Genomic DNA, 6375 nt, shown 5'->3' with positions numbered 1-6375 from the left:
CAGGAGTGTCATCAGGCCGCCAGCGACCTCAGATGCAGGATGGCCAGAGTAAGAAAAGGGCCTGGCACACGGAGCTGGGGACGCCAGCCCAGCGACAGGTCCCCTGTGGGCTACTGGCTTCGGGGAACTGGAGAACTGAAGCCTATAGAACGCCTTCTTTCTCCCCGACCCCGAGACACCGGATCACCGAGATGGGAATTTCGTTTATTTGTTCCTAAGTCTAGATTTTTCTCTAACGGTGTTTCGGGTAGAGTTTTGACCAGGTGGGAGGTTAAAAAACTATGCAGAGAAAATCCTGTGAGAGAGTGTCTTAGAGGACTTCTTAAAACTTCAAAAGGACCCCATGGACCAAGCTAATAGAAAAATGATACAAAGAGGGACTATGTTTGTAATAAAGGATTAATATTGCCAAAGTATAATTTTCAAAAAAGTTAAAAACATGACCGTTACAAAATAGGATGAAAATGTGTCAAAGATGTATTCATTAGAGAATCAGAGAATTACAGTGATAAGGCTGGGTCAAAGACTAATAAAGCAACGTTAGAAGAAGATTGCTAAATAGTTTTAAAAGTGGGTCTTGTCCTGCAGGGACACAGCCCTGTGAGCCTGAGTTAGGGCACCAACATCCCCAACCAAGGAGAAAAAAAAAAAAAAAACGAAACAAACTCTCGTTTATAAAGAATTCCTGGCCGGACACGGTGGCTCACGGCTATAATCCTAGCACTCTGGGAGGCCGAGTCGGGCAGATCGTTTGAGCTCAGGAGTTGGAGACCAGCCGGAGCAAGAGTGAGACCCCGTCTCTACTAAGAATAGAAAGAAATTAGCCAAATAACTAAAACTATATATATAGAAAAAATTAGCCGGGCATGGTTGTGCATGCCTGTAGTCCCAGCTACTCGGGAGGCTGAGGCAGTAGGATTGCTTGTGTCCAGGAGTTTGAGGTTGCTGTGAGCTAGGCTGATGCCGCAGCACTCACTCTAGCCCGGGCAACAGAGTGTGACTGTTTCAAAAAAAAAAGAATTCCTTAGAGCAACTTAAATATGTATTTGTGACATATATATGTATATGTGTATACATACACATATATAATATTTGGAAATAAAATAGATCTAGATGTAAGCAGAACAATGTTGCTGGATTCAATGTGGCAGGGATTCAAATGTCACCTCCTCTTCTCTTTCTCCCTGCCTCTCCTCATATAGCTCTATCTTTCAGCTGAGCTTTTCTCTGTATTAACTTCATTCTCAGGCAGGTTCTCTCCTTAGTATGATACCCTAGCAGGGTATCAAGGACAACCCCTCAAGGAAGCATATGTTCCTCACTCTTACTTGTCGGTCCTGATAAAGGATCCCGAGTGACAAGTTGAATTTCATACCCACCCCTAAGGAAGAGCTAGTGAAGTCACATAGCCAACATGAAATGGAGATGGCAAAGTTCTCAAAAGGAAACCAGGTGTTCTCTTCTCTGGAAGAAGGAAGACATAGTGGCTAAGCAGACCAAAACCACAGACCTACAGTGAGTATTCTGAAAATGTTGAAGAGCTGCAGGGAAAGATTTCAAGGAAATACCGTGATTGTTGAGGACCAGACAACTATCCTGCTGTGTGTGGCACTTTGGCATGTTGAATACTTTGAACTGAAGGAAAGGGTCTGAGAAGCAAGATCTTTTTGCCTTCTCTTGCCCCTCTTTCTCCTGCTCGCATTTCTCCCCCAAAGCATGCCATAGAAACTAAAATTTCTCTTTCCCAAAATGGGTCATAGAAACTAGAAATAAAAAAATAGAAAGCCAGCCATAAAACCTAGAAATATTCCTCTGATCTTCCCTTGTCTTTCTGTGTAGGAGCTGGCCATAAAGAGGTTCTCTGACCTACATTGTCTGATAGTAGGTCATAAGACCTTTGTTCTAAAGGGGCCCTGTCCTGTACCCAGGAGAAGGAATTCCACATAGACAGGCCAAGAAGAATCTGGACAGACAGGCCTTGTTAGGTTTCCCCTCCCTGTCTGTTACCATTGGGTCATATCCTTTTTAACTAATCACATTTCTATACACCTGTCTGCTCTGTATCAAACCTAAAAATAGACAGTTTTCCCTGGGTCTTTGGGTCTTCATTTCTCAAGCCTCCCATGGCATGTGAAATTTTGATCAAACAAATCTGTTATGCTTTCCTCTTGTTAATCTGTCTTTTGTTATAGGAGCGTCAGCTGTGACCCTTGTGATGGGTGAGGAAAGGCATCATACCCTTCCACCTCCACAGGGTGCATGCTTAAGGTTCTTCCATCAAAGCAAACCTCATTGTCACACTATTTTCTTCTAATTAAAATAAATTCAATTTGCAGTATTCACCTTCATTGTCACTTTTTACTGTCCACTGAAGGCTAACACAGCATAACATTTCCAAGATTCAATCTTCAATTCATGTTGTTGTAATTACTAAATTCTTAACAACTTCACCTTGTGTAGTGGTTATCTATTGCTATGTAAGAAATTACTCCAAGATTTAGGAGCTTAAAACAAATAATAAATAATATAATAAATACCTCACAAGGTTTTTTTTTAAATTTTGTTTTTTTGGGGAATTTTTGGTTGGTTGGTTGCTTTTGAGACAGGGTCTTGTTCTGCTGCCCCAGCTAGAGTACAGTGGTGTTACCATAGCTCACTGCCACCTCAAACTTCTGGGCTTAGCGATCCTCCTGCCTCAGCCTCCTGAGTAGCTGGGACTACAGAAAAGCGTGCCAGTTAATTTTTTCTATTTTTTATAGAGATGGGCTCTCGCTATGTTGCCCAGGCCTCAAGTGAGCCTCCCGCCTCGGCCTCCCATAGTGCTAGGATTACAGATGTGAGCCACTACACACCTCGCCTCTCATAGGTTTTCCTAAGAGTTAGCATTATGATTAATATATGTAATTAAAACTAACAGGTAGAAGAAAAACAATATTTTATGAAAAATAAGATATTTTGATCAAAAAGGTTGTAAGACATAGTTTTTATTAAAAAAGGCAATTTTGTCTAATTTATAGGTTTTAAAAATGGTTTTAAATTAAATAATTAAAACTAAATGGATATAAAAGTTGGAAAAATGATGAAGGTTATGAAAGGTTTATAAACATCTTATGATTAAAATTAGATGAATTTGTTTATAAGATTTTATTAAATTAGCTTTACCATTCATATAATACACTAGATAAAATTTGGTTTTATAATACAAAGATAAAATTTGTTTTTTTCTTTTGAGCAAGATTTTAAATGATATTAATAGAAATAACAAAAGATTTTTGTTCACCTTTTGAATAAACTGCAAAGAAAAAGGGGAGGGAGAGAGAAAGATTCAGTTTGCCTCCTTGTCACCTTATCTTTCAGTTTGTCTATATTGGGTCTTATGATTGTTTGTGAAACTAGGTCTCTTCTCTATCAAAGAGTAAGATTTTTGCTTTTTAAAATCTTTGAATTATCAGTTTGGCTAAATGACTATAATTTTATAGTAACCTGTGATCCTATTTTGTGACAAGTGTTTTATGACAGCAAGTGTTTGAAGCCTTTGATATTTGACAAACTTTTCAAAATCAAAATTCTAAATCCAGTCTTTTTTGACCTCAAACTACTCTTTTAAATATTAGGGCCACTTAAAGTCTAAAAGAGACATATGAGGCTTATTTGGCCTGTTAAAACCATGCAGGAAGCATTGTCATATATGGTGTTTAACTTTCTTTGGGTTATATTTGTATAAACATGTTATTAATATGTTCCCATGTTGTATGAAATTCCTAAAATTCTGATAGCTGTTGGTGTATGTTATCAATAATATTTATGGTTATTATGCTAAATTATTGTATGCCACAAAACAACCAACTTTGTCAATTGTCTCTTTACCCATGGCTATTCTAAGACTTTTGTATTATTTTACTTTGATTCTTCTCAGAAAGTGTTTTTTTAAACTGACTATAGTCTAACGTTTGTTTCTTCAAGAAAAGTCATGGAAAGGACTGAAAAATTCTCTTGAATACAGGTTTCTGATAACTTTGGAGATTATATATCATTGGACTAAAACCAAGCAAACTTCCAGGACTTTAATTAAAAAGTTGATGCCTCCATAAATATTGCTAACTCAACCTCAAACAGAATAGAAATTAATTCCATGGGACTGAACTTTTTTTTTATGACTTTTTGTTTGAAACATTGCCAATTCCTTCTGTGTTTTGTTTTCCAGAAATCAAGAAAATTTTTTCCTTCTTTTGAGCTATTTATAGCTTACAACAAAGTATATATTTGTAATAAAAATTTGAAGCATTTTTCTCTCTACTTGATTTCTCTGGAATTTGAAAACTATTTGTGAGTATTCTTAATCTATAACAATATAATTATTTGCATAAGTTCAATAAGAATCTGTTTTCTTCTATCACAGGACATAATGAAAGATACTGGTTAATTTACCAAGGCTTTGACTGGAATGGCATATTTTCAGAGATGCCTAGACTGTGTTAAAGAATTAAGGTTGACTTTATACAGCTGATAAAAAGCGCTTCAGAAAAACTGGCCAGGTGCCTCATCAATAGCATTTCCTGATCTGTGGTAAGTCAAGAATGTCACTTTCTGACTGGTCCAGGAACCGCAAGTTACTTTGGGACCTCAAGAAAGGAGGGATTTACCCACTTCATACACATATCTAATGGCACAGATAAATCCTTGGCTTGACTCAAGAGGCTTTCAAGTCTAACCTGAGATTCTCTATGAAAAAGTTCCAGCAAAGCCAATTTTTTAAAAAAAGAAAAGCCCATATGTCCAATAATTATTCTTACTACACTTTATGCAAATAACCAGGCTAAGTATAATGAGACTACAGTTTATTTTTGCAAGTAAATTGATCCTGCTTTGATTTGTCTTTAATAAAAATGGCAAACTGAAGAGAAAAAATATGTGGTTCAGAAAAAAGAAACTATAGTCCACCTGTTATTAGATTCCAGCCTTAGTCCACCGTTTTTGAGTTTATGTTATTTGCCTATAATTTGGACTGAATCCTAAATTCTTTCCTGGCTACAAGTATCCAGATAATGTTTTCAATTTGTTTCATTTTTCTGACTTGGACTCAAAGAAATCACCAGTATCTTTTCCTGAGACCCTGCAAGCATACCTTGGGACATACAAACTCCGGGAGGAAAAAAAAAATCTGTCAGATTGCCACTGCCTCCTACCACTTTAACTGAGGCTGCTTTAAGTTTAACATCTAGACACTTCAGCTGGATGCCCTTTGGACTCTAAGAAAACTACTTTATGAATTGTTCCAAATATTAACTCTTATTTTTCTTGCTTGAAAACTCGTCTGCAACGCCAGCTCCTCGAATGACACACAGCTGTTTAACTACACAGATCTGTTCACAGGACCAAAAAGATAGAAGATGATGTATTTAAATTTGCTTGTTTGTTTTTTTCCCCCACTCCTTAGTCCAAAGATAACAGCTTGGCTTTTAATATGTGAAACCTTTTAATTTCAAATGAGGACTGAAAGAAATTAGAAATATTTTACCCCAAAATATGTTCCTTTGACGTATTTTGGGATGACTGCCACTAACACCACAAAGCTGTCTTGTGTGTGTTTTTACTTATGCAGAGAATCTCCATTAATGCAGTCAGGGTTTTGCATACTTGAGCTAGAAAAGATTAAATGAGAGTCTCCACTCTTTTCCCCCTAGACTTAAGAGAGGATTGCCAGGAAGATAACAGCACACTTGGTAGCAAGGCTTGCTGAGCTTGCTAGTCCCTATCTACAGAGCATGTGCCATCAAAGACATGATTAAAATTCTGTCTGCAACTCTAGGACTGATCACAGAAGAAACTGCAAAGAGCCTGCACTCTCTAGCCCAGGTTGTCCTGTATAATTGGGTAGTGCTACTGTTTCCTGTTGGCTAAAGGACCGGAGTCTGCAGCGTTAAAGACTACCTGCTATATCCATATAAATACCTCAGGAAAAATGGAAATCGAAATAGAAAAAGTTTCCCAACAAGCTATGTGGCTACAGCAGGGCTCTAATAGTGACCCCATGCTTGACTGGTTTTCAAAGTTATTCACTTGGATTCCCCAGGACTACAGATCAGTCTGCAGGAACTCCTGAAGCTAGGGCTCACTCCTTATGCTAGGACTCATTGTCTATCTATAGTCCACTGTTCACTTAAGTACTGTGCTAAGACTGCAAATGAAAGCATTAATGTTCTTGTCATGCAAACCTTTTATCTGCAACCATGCACCCACGAATACTTGAAGATAGCTGCAAAATGGTGTCATTCTTCTTATCCCAGACTCAACCCCAACTACGCCCCTTGTTAGCAGGAAGAAGCCAAATCAGTTGTCTGCCCTTAACCACCTCACTAGCCCACACCTCAGGAA

This window comes from Lemur catta, chromosome 12, assembly GCF_020740605.2.
Source record: "Lemur catta isolate mLemCat1 chromosome 12, mLemCat1.pri, whole genome shotgun sequence".
Lineage (NCBI taxonomy): Eukaryota > Metazoa > Chordata > Mammalia > Primates > Lemuridae > Lemur > Lemur catta.
Note: the sequence above shows the minus strand (reverse complement) of the source record.